This window comes from Symphalangus syndactylus, chromosome 18 (genome assembly GCF_028878055.3).
Source record: "Symphalangus syndactylus isolate Jambi chromosome 18, NHGRI_mSymSyn1-v2.1_pri, whole genome shotgun sequence".
Taxonomy (NCBI): Eukaryota; Metazoa; Chordata; class Mammalia; order Primates; family Hylobatidae; genus Symphalangus; species Symphalangus syndactylus.
The window spans coordinates 87,903,277-87,919,113 of record NC_072440.2 but is presented as its reverse complement, the minus strand read 5'-3'; the positions used below and the strand labels follow the sequence as shown (position 1 = coordinate 87,919,113).

Here is a 15,837-nt window from a genome sequence, read left to right as displayed (position 1 = left end):
TACGTGGATTTTATTTTGGAGTGAAGAAACAGATATGAGTCCAAATTGTTTGCGCTACCCTTCTACCACCACCACTTGCAATGTCTAGCAGTGTCTACCCTTCTTATCTCTATGACCTCTAAGACTGTATCCCAGCCCATAAAGATGGAAAGGCAGAAGGCTAAGTAGAGTATAGCACAGAAAAGAGAGTGGGGGATTAACTGTAGAGAGGAAAAACTTGACAAACATTACTTCAGCCAGGTGGTCAAGGTCAACATCAACAGTCATAAAGCATGCAGACAGTATGTGCTCTTGATAAGATGAAAGTATCATTTTTGCCTTTGTCATCTTCCTCCTAAAAATTCATTAACTTAGTCCAAGCATGACAAATCATCAAATTCCAATATACCTACAATATATTTATATATCTCCTACAATATCTGTCCAGTAACCTCTCAAAATTATCAAAGTCATCAAAAACAAGGAAAGTCTAAGGAACTGTCACAACCAAGAGGAGCCTAAGGAGTCATGACGGCTAAATGTAATATGGTGACCTGGAACAGAACAAGGACATTAAATAAAAACTACAGAAACTGAAATAATGCATAGACTTCAGTTAATAATAATACAATCAATATTGGTTCATTATTCCTAACAAATGCACCATACTGATATAAGATATTAATAATAGTGGAAACTGTGTGGGGTACATGAAGGGATATATGGGAACTCTGTTCTATTTGCTCCATTTTTCCATAAAATTTAAAACTGTTTAAAAAATAATTAAGCCAGGCCGGGCGCGGTGGCTCACGCTTGTAATCCCAGTACTTTGGGAGGCCGAGGCGGGCGGATCACGAGGTCAGGAGATCGAGACCACTGTGAAACCCCGTCTCTACTAAAAATACAAAAAAAATTAGCCGGGCGTGGTGGCGGGCGCCTGTAGTCCCAGCTACTTGGAGAGGCTGAGGCAGGAGAATGGCGTGAACCCAGGAGGCAGAGCTTGCAGTGAGCCGAGATCGCGCCACTGCACTCCAGCCTGGGCGACAGAGCAAGACTCCGTCTCAAAAAAAAAAAAAATAATAATAATAATAATAATAATAATTAAGCCTATCAACTTTATAAAAAGCAAATACCTCAGAAGTAGAAGAGTACAGGTAAACATGTGCCTCTAATTTTGACCACATTCATTAAAAACAAAATACCCACTTGATCCACACGGAAATTTATCTTTTTTTTTTTGAGATGGAGTCTCGCTCTGTTGCCTAGGCTGGAGTGCAGTGGCACGATCTTGGCTCACTGCAACCTCCACCTCCCGGTTTCAAGTGATTCTCCTACCTCAGCCTCCCAAGTAGCTGCTACTACAGGCACCCGCCACCACGCTCGGCTAATTTTTTTTGTATTAGTAGAGACGGGGTTTCACCATATTGGCCAGGCTGGTCTTGAACTCCTGACCTTGTGATCTGCCCACCTCAGCCTCCCAAAGTGCTAGGATTACAGGCGTGAGCCATCACAACCAGCAGAAATTTATCTTCAGAAAAAAATCTAAAGAACGAAAATAGATTGCAAGGATGCATAGTACAGTTTTACCAATATTAGAAAAAATACAAATAAGCTAATGTATCCAAAAATAGAGAAAGAAGCGAAAAATTAAAGTTATATTCACTCAGAATATTATTTACCTATTACAAATGACAATTTCAAGGCTATAGGAGATAGGATATGTTTATTATATAACGTAATTTAAAAAAAAAAAATACAAGTTGTAGGCCAGGCACTGTGGCTCACGCCTGTAATCCCAGCCCTTTGGGAGGCTGAAGCAGGTGGATCACCTGAGGTTGGGAGTTCGAGACCAGCCTGACCAACATGGAGAAACCCCGTCCCTACTAAAATACAAAATTAGCCGGGCGTGGTAGCACATGCCTGTAATCCCGGCTACTGGGTAGGCTGAGGCAGGAAAATCGCTTGAACCAGGAGGCGCAGGTTGCTGTGAGCTAAGATTGCGCCATTGCACTCCACCCTGGGCAATAAGAGAGAAACGCCATCTCAAAAAAACAGAAAAAAATTGTAGAATATGAATGCAAATTTGGGTGTTTTTTTTTAATCTTACATGAACCACATATACCAAAATGTTAAGCAATTAAAAACAGACAAGGCTAAACACGGTGGCTAATGTTTGTAATCCTAGCACTTTTGGGAGGCCAACGCGGGAGAATCGTTTGAAGCTGGGAGTTCAAGACCAGCCTAGGAACATAGTGAGACCCCATCTCTACCAATAATTTTAAAATTAGCTGGGTGTGATGAGTGGTGTGCATCTATAGTCCTAGCTACTCAGGAGACTGAGGTGGGAGGATCACTTGAACCCAAGAGTTCGAGATTACAGTGAGCTATGAACATGAGACTGAACTCCAGTTGGACAACAGTGAGACCCTATATCTATAAAAATAAATAAAAATTAAAAGTGAAAAACAAATAGTAAGATCTTAGTAAAGATCTTACTCTTCAGTAAAGAGAAGGCTACGGTAAACTTACAACTAGTTTTTCAAATACTATGTTTTTTTTTTTTTTTTTTTTTTTTGAGACAGAGTCTCATTCTATTGCCCAAGCTGGAGTGCAGTGGTGTGATATCAGCTCACTGCAACCTCCACCTTCTGGGTTCAAGCGATTCTCCTGCCTCAGCCTCCCAAGTAGCTAGGATTACAGGTGCCTGCCACCACGCCCAACTAATCTTTTGTACTTTTTGTAGAGACATTTTAGTAGACACAAGGTTTCACCATGTTGGCCAGGCTGGTCTCGAACTCCTGACCTCAAGTGATCCGCCCGCCTCAGCCTCCCAAAGTGCTAGGATTACAGGCACGAGCCACAGCGCCCGGCAGCCCTTGTCTACTTTTCAGTCTCTTATAAATGATAATAAATAACAAGTCTCTTTTACTAAAAGCATTTAACTGAAATTACCATTTCATCTCAAATTCAGTCATGCTACATCCAGTGCTAAAAACTACAGAGGAAAAGTACACTACAACAAACACACCCTATTGCAGGGGCAGACAGAGCCTGGTATCTAAGCTGATGCCACATCCCATAAGGTCCTGTATGTGAATAACTTTTATCTGTGATTGGTAGTTTCAGATCTCAACCAAAAGGCTAACAGATTAAAAGAGTAAAGAAATTCAAAGTAGCAGCTAATGGGCAGAAAAGCATTCGTCCATTTTCCTATGCTATCAAGCCAATTTGAAGTTTTTTTAAAAAAATTACCAATATACTTCAATTACTACAAATAAAGCATACTATCACTGTGAAAAAATAGCACTTTTGAATATAATATCAAAAGAATCATCCAAGAAAGCAAACATAAAATAATAATAAATGTGGGCCAGTTGCAGTGGCTCACCCCTGTAATCCCAGCACTGTTGGAGGCCAACGCAGGACGACAGCTTGAGCTCAGGAGTTTGAGACCAGTCTGAGCAACATAGTGAGATTCTGTCTCTACAACAACAATCATCGTCATCATCATCATCATCATCATCATCATCATCAATATGCAATGAGGATTTTTTTAAAGCAAACTCCAAAATCTAACAGGGAAAAAAACTACCAGGAAAAAATAAAATAGAGATATTGTAACATGGAATTTGTTACACTAAAACCAATAGCATAGCCAGAAAACATCCTTCACTCACACCACCACGTAACCAAAGCAAGGTCTCACTTCCCCCAAATATTTCAAACCACAAATTTACAAATTCTTTTCATCAATCTAAATTCTTTAATTTGGGTGGTCATAGACTTTTTTATTTTAATCTGATAAAACCTATGGTTGTTCTCCCTGGAAAAACACAAATGTACAAAATCTGGCACATAATTCTGAAGGTTTCACACCTCCAAAGCCAACTGTAGACTTTCAGACAATTCATGTATTCCATAGCCTAAATGTTTAATGATAACAAACACAAACCCTCATTCTTAAAAAAAGATAATGAAGTGGGAAAGACCCTTCCAATTATGTAATCCATTCATTCCCAAACTATTTTTTTAAAGGAATAAAAGAATGGCTACTCCATAGGCAGAGCAGCAGCCTCATTCCCAAACTATTCTAACCATCACCCACCTAAGTAGGACAAGAGATCCAAACTACCTACCTCCTCCTCCCATTTTCTAGTACGAAAATAACTCCCTAATGAAGAATTGTAGCAATGTAACAAGTACACAAGAGCAAACCGGTCCACAAAAATTTAAATGTAACATTAATTCTACCATTGTATTAATCCAAAAATAACAGCAACTGGAACCACAGCCAATCTGAGACAACACCACTGATGTAGTGAAAATAGTATCTTCTGAGTGTGGGCATGCATAGTACTAATTTTCTAGTGCTGCCAAAGCATGCTATAGCTGACAGATTTCTTAGAATAAAACTAAACTAGAGCCCTCGGTAAGTTCTAGAAACCGGCTAATTTTAGTTGTGAATACTAAATTTCAGTAATCCTTAGTAACTCAGATTATTGGTAGGTAGCCTATTCTAATACATAAATATCAGAGGTTATGGGAATGGAATAACAATAGCCCCTGAGAACTGAGGAGACAACTTGTATTTCTGGTTCATTATCCATTAGGAAAAGCTTCTGATCTAGTGAGTGTCTTGGACCACACTGAGGCAGCATTAATCTAAGCCAATAATTTTCAACAATTTTTCCACCGTGATTCTGAGTAATGGCTCACCAATAGTATAAAATTAACCTCCTAAACTGGAACCCACATGCATTGCTGGTGGGAATATAAAATAGATCAACTGCTTTGGAAAACAATTCAGAATTTCCTCAAAATGTTAAACATAGGTTACCATGTAAGTCAGCAATTCCAACCCTAAGTATGAACCCAAGATAAATAAAAACGTGTCCCAAAACCTGTACACAAATGTTCACAGCAGCATTATTCACAATAGCCAAAAAGTGGAAGCAACTGAGTGGAAGCAAATGTCCATCAACTACAGGTGGATGAATGAATAAACAATAAACAAAATGTGGTATATCCATATAATCCATAAAATATTATTTGGCCATAAAAAGGAATGAAGTACTGATCTATGCTATAACATTGATGAATCTTGAAAACACTATGGTAAGTAAAAGAAGTGAGTCACAAAAGACCATATATTGTATAATTCCATTTATACGATAGGCAATTTCATAGACACAGAAAGTAGACTAGTGGCTACCTCGAGCTAGGGGTGTTGAGGGAGATGGAAACTGACTGCCATTGGGTATAGGAGGTTCTTTTAAGAACGATGAAAATGTTCTAAAATTAGATAGTGATACTGGTTGCACAAGTCTGTGAATATACTAAAAAACACTGAACTATAAACTTTAAAAGGGTGAATTTTATAATATATATCGCAATAAAGCTGTTTTTTAAAAAATCTATTCACGTGACATACAAGGTGTTTTAGGCTCCATCTTCCACCTACCTTTCCACGTATTTCAATCTCCCCACCTCCACCTCCATTTGATCTTATTCCCATGCCTCCTCTCTTTGCACCTGTGGAACTACCTACCTTCTGAGTGACACTTCCACTAATGATAGCTTCCTTTGCCACAGTCCCATTTTGTCTCGTATTATCTCATTAAACTACATACCATCTAGTATTGTTACTTTTGTTTTCATGCCTGCCCCACTTCTATTAGACTGTGAGCTCCTGAATGGCTCTTTAACTTCATATACCTAGTGCTCAGCAGTCAGTCACATGGTAGGCACTAAAATATTAGCATTCTTTCAAGTGCACAGAAGACAAACCCAGCAACTTGAGTTTGAATCCCAGTGCAAGTACCTCCTAGCTTTGTGGACTTCCACATGACATAGCTTCAATTTCCTAACCAAATAATGTGGATACAGTAGACCCCCTTATCTGCAGTTTCACTTTCTGAAGTTTCAGTTACCTGTGGTCAACCATGGTCTCAAAATACAAAATGGATAATTCCAGAAATAAACAATTCATAAATTTTTAATTGTGCACCATCCTGAGTAGCGTGGTAAAATCTTGCATTGCCCGCCTCTGTCCCAACCAGAATGAAAACCATCCCCTTGTCCAGGGTATATCCACTGTGTCTATGCTGCCTGCCCATTAGTCACTTAGTAGCTGTCTCAGTTATCAGATCGACTGTCATGGTATCACAGTGCTTGTGTTCAAGTAACCCTTATTTTACTTAATAATGACCCCAAAGTGCAAGAGTAGTGAGGCTGGCAATTCGGATATGCCAAGGAGAAGCCACTTCCTTTAAGTGAAAAGGTGAAAGTTCTCAACTTAATATGGAAAGGAAAAAATTGTATGCTGAGGTTGCTAAGATCTACAGTAAGAACAAGTCTTATATCTGTGAAATTGTTAACAGTATATTGTTATAATCGTTCAATTTTATTATTATTAATCTCTTACTGTGCCTAATTTATAAATTAAACTTTATCATAGGTATGTATATATAGGAAAAAACATAGTGTATATAGGTTTCTGTACCATCCATGGTTTCAGGCATCCACTAGGTGTTTTGGAATGTATTCCTTGCAGATAAGCAAGTACTACTATAATTGTACCTAAATGCCAGGTTATTTTAAGGCTTAGATATCATGTCTGGAAAACATCTGGCACATAGAAGGTGTCCATAAATGATGATTATTACAACAATTATTTCAATATTATTTTAATTATAATCACTAATCAACTTGTTTTACTGAAACAAATTAGAGTTGTACCAATTATTAATAAAAGGACAAAATGCCTTCAAAAAAATCAACCAATAAGCCAGGAGACATAAAAGAACAGGAATAGTAAACTAATACTGAAGTGGTTAGTACTCAAATTCTACTTAAGATTTAAATCAAAACAATTTTTGAAGAATAGTCAACAACTCTGAACAAGACAATTCATCCACACAAAGGGGGATAAAAATACCTAAGAATAGCTTGTGACTCAGCCTGCATTCCTATAAGGGGTACAAGGGGGGCTGATAATATTTAGCCTATTGTCATCTGTCTCATATCAGAACTAATTATTACAGCAAAACTATTTACTTGACATGAATAAAAAGTACAGAGGGAAAGAAATTCAGACAGATACTTCACTTTCAAGTGAAACATCACCTCTTTGAAACAAAGACCACTTTTAAGTTTTAAAGCCATACAAGAAAACAAAAGAAATAAGCAGATTCTATATCATCTATATAACAAATATTTAAAACTTCCTTGAAAACAAACTTAAAAGGTAAACAAATGGGGAAAAATCACAACACATGATAAGCAGTTAATATTTTTAATGTACATAGGGCTATTAAAATAGATAACGAAAACACTAAGACCTCAAATAATCTACGAAAGAAAAAATAGAATAAAAGTAGTTAATAAATGTTAACATCACTAATAATTAAGCAAACGAGGCTACTGACAGTGGCTCATGCCTGTAATCCCAGCACTTTGGGAGGCGGAGTGGGGGCGAATCGTCTGAACTCAGGAGTTCGAGGCCAGCCTGGGAAACATGGTGTAAACCTGCCTCAATAAAAACTACAAAAAAACTCCCACTCAGCGGGAGGCTGAGGTGGGAGGATGGCTTGAGCCCAGGAGAAGGAGGTTGCAGTGAGCTGAGATGGCAGTGAGCTGAGATCCCACCACTGCACTCCAGCCTGGGCAACAGAGCCAGACTCTGTCTCAAAGACAAAACAAAACAAAACACTGGCCAATACCCAGGGCTAGCAAAGGTGAATTAAACTGGGTGCTTGCAGGTATAGCCCATGGGAGTATATATTGGTATAACTCTTCGGAAGGCACTCTGAAAACATATATCAAGAGTCCCACCAACATTCGTATCCTATAAAGCAATAATTTCACTTCTGGGCATCTGTCATAAGGAACAGAGTAAATGTGGGAAATGCTTTAATTACAAAGATATGGCAGCATTAGTAATTATTGAAAAAAACTAAAAATGAATGTCCAAAAATAAAGGAATATACTAAGCCAAGTATCATGCTTCCACTTAAAATCAAATTCATATGATACGTGAATTAAATCTCAATAAAGCTATTTTGTGATCAAGTTCACATAACATGGAAATTGCTTATGTTCTTACAATTTAAAACTTACATTTTGATATAAATGTGCGTATTTACTATGAAAATAAAAACAGCAGCCATCAATCATCAACATTTACTAAGTGCCAAGTCCTACACTACAAGTCGTTACATATTATGATGGTTACCTCATTATCACTGATACCATCACCAGGCCCATCCTGGAAGGGTCTCAGGCCCAGGGCCATTACCAACTGTGTGGCTGGCCCAAGATAAACCACACTTTAAAGAAGGCCTCACTAAACATTTTCATAGGCCCCTTGAGAATGTTAAAAACAAATTTGGAAATTGAGCCCAGTGGGATCATGGCTCTGTTCTACCCTACTTTCCAGCATTCTTATATAGATTATTCCGATGGTAAGATTAAAAATTAAGGGCAAAAAGGCTAATTTCCTTTCCAGTCACAGGGTAAAACAAAGACCAAAATAAGAACTATGTTAGGTTAGTTTGAAATTTCTCACTGAACCAAGTTAAAATAACAGGTAACATTAGGCACTTACACTAAGCAGAAGTCACTGTGCTAAGCACTTTATATTACATATAACAACACTAGGAACCATCTAATATTTCCCCATTTCACACATAAGGAAACAGAAGCTGAAGAGAATTAAAGTAACTTGCCCAAGATTATACAGTTATTTGGTGTCAGAGCTGGGAGCAGGAGGTCTAACTTCAGAGGCTGTACTCATTCTCTATGGTTATGATGAAAATAAATGAAATTTTAATTAAAATCACATATACTTTATGTAAAATGAATACGCATTCATGAAGAAAATGATCTAAAAAATATGAAACAGTTAGTTAAATAAAACAAGTGTTTACCGTCTGGTAATAGTCCCCTAATCCACTAAATGTCTACCATAATCCACTGCTGAATAGCTCCACAAGTAAATCAATTAATGTCCTGATGTATCTATGAAATTATATTTTAAATGAACTTCTTGAAACAATACTGTACATTCTGCAAATGAAATATGCTGCCCTCTTGTAGCTGTGAAAATACATATTTCTTGATCTATTAACTGTCCAATTCTGCTCAGTTTCCTCCCTTCCTCTCCCACTTCCTCTTTGCTCTCATATCCTTTAAGACCAGTTCAGTCCCTCCTCCTCAAGAATACCTATATTCACACTTTACCTAAGAGAACTCTAACATTAGTTTCTGCACTCTACAGCTGTAGGATGTTACAAAATCCAAAAAATGAACTCAAATAAAAAATACAGTATTTCTGATGTACCTTCAACTTTAGATCTACCCACTTACAGAATTAATTATAAACATTCTTATTTTTCTACTTCACACTTGGAATCCTGTCTTCAAAATCAGCACACAGTAACCAAAACAGCATAGCACTGGTACCAAAACAGACATATAGGCCAATGGAGCAGAACAGAGACCTCAGAAATAACACCACACATCTACAACCATCTGATCTTCAACAAACAAGACAAAAACAAGCAGTGGGGAAAGGATCTCCAATTCAGTAAACAGTGCTGGGAAAACTGGCTAGCCATATGCAGAAAACTGAAACTGGACCCCTCCCTTACATCTTATACAAAAATTAACTTGAGATGAATTAAAGACTTAAATATAAAACCCAAAACCATAAAACCCTAGAAGAAAACCTAGGCAATACCATTCAGGACATAGGCATTGGCAAAGACTTCATGACAAAAATGCCAAAAGCAATTGCAACAAAAGCCAAAATTGACAAATAGGATCTAATTAAACTAAAGAGCTTGTGCACAGCAGAAGAAACTATCATCAGGCTGGGTGCCGTGGCTCATGCCTATAATCCCAGCACTATAGGAGGCCGAGGTGGGAGGATCAACTGAGGTCAGGAATTCCAGACCAGCCTGGCCTGCATGGTGAAACCCTGTCTCTATTAAAAAAAAAAAAAATACAAAAAGGCCAGGCACGGTGGCTCACGTCTGTAATCCCAGAACTTTGGGAGGCCGAGGCAGGTAGATCACCTGAGGTCAGGAATTTGAGACCAGCCTGGACATGGCAAAACCCTATCTCTACTAAAAATACAAAAATTAGCCGGGCATGGTGGCAGGTGCCTGTAATCCCAGCTATTCGGGAGGCTGAGGCAGGAGAATCACTTGAACCTGGGAAGCTGAGGTTGCAGTGAGCCGAGATCGCACCACTGCACTCCAGCCTGGGGGACAAGAGCGAGACTCCATCTCAAAAAAAGAAAAAAAAAAAAATAGCTGGGTGTGGTGGCACATGCCTATAATCCCAGCTACTTGGGAGGCTGAGGCAAGAGAATCGCTTGAACCTGGTAGGCAGAGATTGTGGTAAGCCAAGATCGCACCACGACACTCCAGCCTGGGAGACAGAGCAAGACTCTACCTCAAAAAAAAAAAAAAAAAAAAAAAAAAAAAAAAAAAAAGAAACTACATCAGAGTGAACAGGCAACCCACAGAATGGGAGAAAATTTTTGCAATCTACCCATCTGACAAAGGTCTAATATTTATAATTTACAAGGAACTTAAACGTATCTACAAGAAAAAAAACAACCCCACCAAAAAGTGGGCAAAGGATATGAATAGACACTTCCCAAAAGAAGACATTTTTGAGGCCAACAAAATTGAAAAAAGGCTCAACATCACTGATCATCAGAGAAATGCAAATCAAAACCACAATGATGGCCGAGTGCAGTGGCTCAGGCCTGTATCCCAGCACTTTGGGAGGCCGAGGCAGGTGGCTCATCTGAGGTTAGGAGTTTGAGACCAGCCTGGCCAACACAGCAAAACCCTGTCTCTACTAAAAAGACAAAAATTGGCAGGGCATGGTGGCAAGAGCCTGTAATCCCAGCTACTCAGGAGGCTGAGGCAGAAGAATCGCTTGAACCCAGGAGGTGGAGGTTGCAGTGAGTTGGGATCGTGCCATTGCACTCCAGACTGGGCAACAAGAGTGAGACTCCATCTCAAAAAAAAAAAAAAAAAAAAAAACAATGAGATACCATTTCATGCCAGTCAGAATGGTGATTATTAAAAAGTCAGGAAACAATAGATGCTGGCAAGTCTGTGGCGAAATGGAACGCTTTTACACTGTTGCTGGGAATGTAAATTGGTTCAACCATAGTGGAAGATAGTATGGTGATTCCTCAAGGATCTAGAACCAGAAATACCATTTGACCCAGCAATCTCACTAATGGGTATATACCCAAAGGAATACAAATCATTCTACTATAAAGACACATGCACACGTATGTTTACTGCAGCACTATTTACAATAGCAAAGACACCAAACCAACCCAAATGCCCATCAATGATAGACTGGATAAAGAAAATGTGATACACATACACCATGGAATACTATGCAGCCATAAAAAGGAATGAGATCATGTCCTTTGCAGGGACATGGATGAAAATGGAAGCCATCATCCTCAGCAAATTAACACAGGAAGAGAAAACCAAACACCCCATGTTCTCACTCATAAGTGGGAGTTGAACATTGAGAACACATGGACACAAAGAGGGGAAAAACACACACCAGGACCTGTTGTCGGGGGGAAATAAGGGAAGGGGACTTAGAAGACAGGTCAATAGGTGCAGCAAACCACCATGGCACATGTATACCTATGTAACAAACCTGTACGTTCTGCACACATATCCTGTTGTTTTTTTTTTTAGAATAAAAAAAACAGCACACAAGAAAGTCTGCCTTTCTTCAAAAATAGTTTTTCCACAAATTTTTTCCATAATAAGGTACTAAAAAAACTTGAATCCAAAAAAAGAAAAAGAAAATGCACTGTTAGATGGTAATAAATATATCACATTTTTGGTAATGTAATTCGTTTATTCTGAATCATTTCTGGAACTTGTTAATATAAATGTTTTACAAGTAAATACAATATGTAAAAATACTACTTAATGGACTAATACGTACTTTCACTCATTCACTCAACAAATATTTTTTACTGAACGCCCATATAACTTTTTTTTTTCTTTTTTTTGCTTGAGACGGAGTCTCACTCTGTCGCCTAGGCTGGAGTGCAATGGTGCGATCTCGGTTCACTGCAACCTCCGCCTCCCGGGTTCAACGATTCTCCTGCCTCAGCCTCCTGAGTGCCTGGGACTACAGGCGCACGCCACCATGCCTGGCTAATTTTTTGTATTTTTTAGTAGAGACAGGATTTCACCTTATTGGCCGGTCTCAAACTCCTGACCTCGTGATCCGCCCTCCTCGGCCTCCCAAAGTGCTGGGATTACAGGCATGAGCCATGGCACCCGGCACATAGATAACTCTTTTTTAAATGTATGAACCAAGATGACAATACCAGATAAGGCACAGGTGCTGAAGTTAAAAGGATCTTGGTTTGAAACCTGGCTATTGTACTTACTAGCTCAGAGACCTAAAGTAGTCAAACTTCAGGTTAACATTTCACTTATCTTTGTGATGGGAGGATAATAATTACTCCTAGGGCCTTAGTGAGCTTTAAATGATTATGTAAAATACTTAGCACAGCTGAGTCTAACATGCAGTTACGTGCTCGATAAATGACAACCATGGTAAACATATTTTATACTGAAGAAAGTATAGTTGAAGGAGACAGCCAATATGTGATCCTTTTGTCTTACTAAAGATGGAAATTTGTGAAACTCTACATTAAAACTAAAAATCCTAAGGTTACATAAGAAATTTTCTACTTTTTAAAAAAGATATACTAACTACATAAGGTTAAATGATTTTTTTAAATAAGAAAGAAAAAAAGAAAAGCTTCTTGAAAGCTGCTGAGTTTGGGTGATGGGTACATGCTATTTTTGTGAAAATACAAATTTTTTAACACTATTAATCCAATCCCCAGAACATGCCTAACACACCTCCTCATATTCAGAAGAGATCAAGATTCTAGCCTTGAGATGTACTGAACAATGGTAACTCCCTGCTTAATAATTCTGTACAGGTCAAGTTTTCTCGGAAGAGTTTACCTTTCATTATAAAGGTGGGCACTGGGAATAGTTATCAATGCATGGAAGGGTGAAAAAATGCAAGATTTTCAACTGCTTATTAATATTACATCAAAATAGCAGCAATGCACATTTTTTCCACGTTTTCAAAAACATAAAATACATCCACTTTATTTACTTTTGAAATTACAAGAGAGTCACAGGCACGGCCAAAAAAAGCTAAAGGTAAACACATCAGAGTTGTATCTTTAAATTTGGAAGGACGTCATTATTAATTCGTGTAAATGTTTTATGCGATGTTTCTAGGTAGCTTTCAGGTTTTATCACTGATTAACAATATAACAAACCAGCACAGGGAGAGAGGCAATTTTTCGAAACGCTCAAGAAGCTTTAACCTACAAGAGCTTATGCTACCTAAACTGAGCTGACTAACAACATAAAATTTCAAGTCACACCTTGCCTATTTCTGAGTAAGCAAGCAAACACTAGTGAAACAAATTAGAAGCATGGAGCAAAGCAAGTCATTTCTGTGCTAACCTTAATTCCTACCATAAAGGGGTTGGCGCCATCAACAAATATTCCTATTTCAGTATTAATACAAGTTTCAAATAAAGCACACTTGCCATTGGTAATTCTGGAGCGACAAAGCGCATAATTAGTAAATCCAAATGGAGAATCTTTCTACAGAATGCAAAGCCATCTGCAGTTTCAGCCTCGGTTTACCCAGTCACTATGCATATGCAGACGTCTTTAAAAATAAATAAATAAATAAATAAACTTTATCTGGCCGGAGAGATTACATCTCTCGCTGCTTCCTGTATATCCTGGAAGTCAATAACGCTGAAGGTAAATTTAACATTTCCAACTCCGGAGGAACGCGAGCGGTGGACGCCAAGCATCCGCCCACTGTCCTCTCGTGACTCGGGCTACTTTGACGCACCGGGATGCGGCTCACCTGACATTCCGCACCAACCCTTGCCAGGAAGGAAAACCAACTCCGCCAAAATAAAATGGGTCCCGGAGGAGGCGTGCGGGTGCCCTCAGAGCTCTCTTCTGCTCACACACCGAAAGCGAGGGGACCACGCCACCCCCGACCCTCGCCGGCGTCCGCCACCTGCCAGAGGAGGCCGCGGCCAGGGACCCGGGCTCGGCCGCAAGGAAGGGGCAGCCCAGCCCAGGCCCCCTCGGCGTTTGTCCCGGCCCGGCAGCAGAGGAAGGAACTCGGGGCCGGAGGTTTCCGCCCCGCACGGCCGAGCCAGCCAGGGGCCTAGCTCGGGGGCCGCCCGTGCTGCCGAGGACCCGTCCCCGTCGTGCGGAGCGCGCAGCCGCCTCAGCCCGACCCGCGGAGCCTCCGGGCAGCGGGCGCAGCGCCCGCACCTGCCCCGCGCCTTGCGACAGCCCCGCTAGCGGCTTCACCCACCTGGCGCCTTCGCCGCGCCTCCCGCACGTCACAGCGCGACTCCGCGCTCCTCAGCACCGGCAGCCTGGGCGCGGGCAGGTGCGGGGAGACCCTGCTCTGCCGCCGTCGCCGCCGCTGCAGCCGGCTTGGTCGTCAGGCCGCCACCCGCGAACCTGTTGCGTAGCCTGTCACTGCCGCTCAGGGCTCCGCGGGCGCCGCCTCAGCCCCACAACAACATGGCGGCCGCGGCCTCCGCAGGAAGCCGGGGGGCGGGGAGGTAGGCGCCGGCCAGGGCAGCTGACGGCCCGCCCGCTGCCGGGCACCTACTCCCCACCCTCCGGAGCCCGAAACTGCCCGGGCGTGGCTCCTCGCCCCCGGAGTTCCGGGGCACTGAACCCTGAAAGTCTGCTCCGAATCGGTCGGGCCCGAAGCGCTCCTCTCTGCCCTCGGGGAGGCCCCGAAGCCCCAGACCTGGCAGCCCTTCCTGGAGCTGCGGAGACCCACCTGGCTCCTCCTCCCCGAGGTGACATGCTGAGCTTGGGTGGTGCTTTTCCTGCCACGGCAGACCCCGGGGTTTTGGAAAGTCCCAAGCAGTGCCTGCCACATCCCTGTTGCACCCCCCATGGGGCTCTCCCTGGAACCTTCTCACTCGCCAAAGTTTTCTCCACTGATCTGGGGGAACGAATTCTCTGGAATTGGGGGGTGGAAGGTGGGAAGGAGGTTGATCCCACCGTTGCCCATGGGTCTGTTACAGGCCTCTTGAACCCTTCTCAGGGACCTGGAGGACTTAACCATACCCTCGGTCATCCATTCACCATTCCTCGCCCTCCTCCATAACACGCGGAGCGCCCACGAGGAGCACCCTCTACGCTAGTCACACTCCGCCGAGCAGTAGGAAGACTGTCCCCATAGAGCATAGCACGACGAAGCTAAACTTTCCTCCCCACCCCTCGCCAACGGACAGGCGAAGCTCAAACTCAGAATTTGTCTCTTTTCTCCCCTTCCGGTTCCTGGTCTAACAAAAGACCAGACTTCAACTCAAGTCGCCACCGTATCCCAAAGGCTTGCCCTTGATAAGAAGTTCCTTCAAGGGGAAAGGCTTTCTTTTGATTGGGGTGAGGGAGGAGTTAGTGTTTCCTAATGAACGTAACCAAATGTCGGCCTGGCACAGTGGCTCACGCTTGTAATCCCGGCACTTTGGGAGACCGAGGCAGGTGGATCATCTGAGGTCAGGAGTTCGAGACCAGCTTGGCCAACATGGGGAAACGCCGTCTCTACTAAAAATACAAAAATTAGCTGGGCGTGGTGGCGGGCGCCTGTAATCCCAGCTACTCGGAAGGCTGAGGCATGAGAATCACTTGAACCTGGGAGGCGGAGGTTGCAGTGAGCAGAGATTGCACTGCTGCACTCCAGCCTGGGTGACAAGAGCGAAACTCT

General features: G+C 41.6%; 1 protein-coding gene across 13 annotated transcripts in view; it reads right to left on the bottom strand.

The window, feature by feature from the left end:
- ITSN2 (intersectin 2) overlaps nucleotides 1-15,353 on the bottom strand; it is a 158,579-nt gene extending 143,226 nt beyond the window's left edge. For 10 of the 13 annotated variants that reach the window (XM_063623889.1, XM_055253700.2, XM_055253701.2 and 7 more), the window contains exon 1: nucleotides 14,422-14,934. The gene's annotated coding sequence lies outside the window, so the exon portion shown is untranslated. Of the gene's footprint in view, nucleotides 1-13,956 lie in introns of all 13 variants that reach the window. The other 3 variants (XM_063623891.1, XM_063623892.1, XM_063623893.1) reach the window with 3 other exon arrangements.
- Between the last annotated feature and the right edge of the window lie 484 nt (nucleotides 15,354-15,837).